The sequence below is a fragment of the Pundamilia nyererei genome, unplaced genomic scaffold (assembly GCF_000239375.1).
Source record: "Pundamilia nyererei isolate P.nyererei 1_Seehausen unplaced genomic scaffold, PunNye1.0 scaffold00019, whole genome shotgun sequence".
NCBI lineage: Eukaryota > Metazoa > Chordata > Actinopteri > Cichliformes > Cichlidae > Pundamilia > Pundamilia nyererei.
The window spans coordinates 5,055,606-5,056,003 of record NW_005187420.1 but is presented as its reverse complement, the minus strand read 5'-3'; positions in this window follow the sequence as shown (position 1 = coordinate 5,056,003).

The following is a 398-nucleotide window of genomic DNA, read 5'->3' as shown; positions in this document are numbered from 1 at the left end:
ACGTCTCCATGTTTCCTGTTTTACTTTGAAAGAATCCAGTATGTTCTTTGTTCATTGTATTTAGTTTCCCTTCCCCTGCCCTGTCATTAGGTTCATGTGTGTCAATGGTGTTCCCGTGTGTTAAAGTTCCCATTGTTGTTTATTGTGTCTTGTGCAGTGTTGGTCAAGTTACTTGAAAAAAGTAATCAGTAACTAATTACTGATTACTTCCCCAAAAAGTAATCCCGTTACTTTACTGATTATTTATTTTCAAAAGTAATTAATTACTTAGTTACTTAGTTACTTTTTAAAAACACAATTTACAACCTGAATAGGTGATAAAGCGATAGATCTTTCAGCCCAATTCTACTTTTTCTACATAATCCATCATACTAGGGCTGCTCGATTATGGCAAAAAT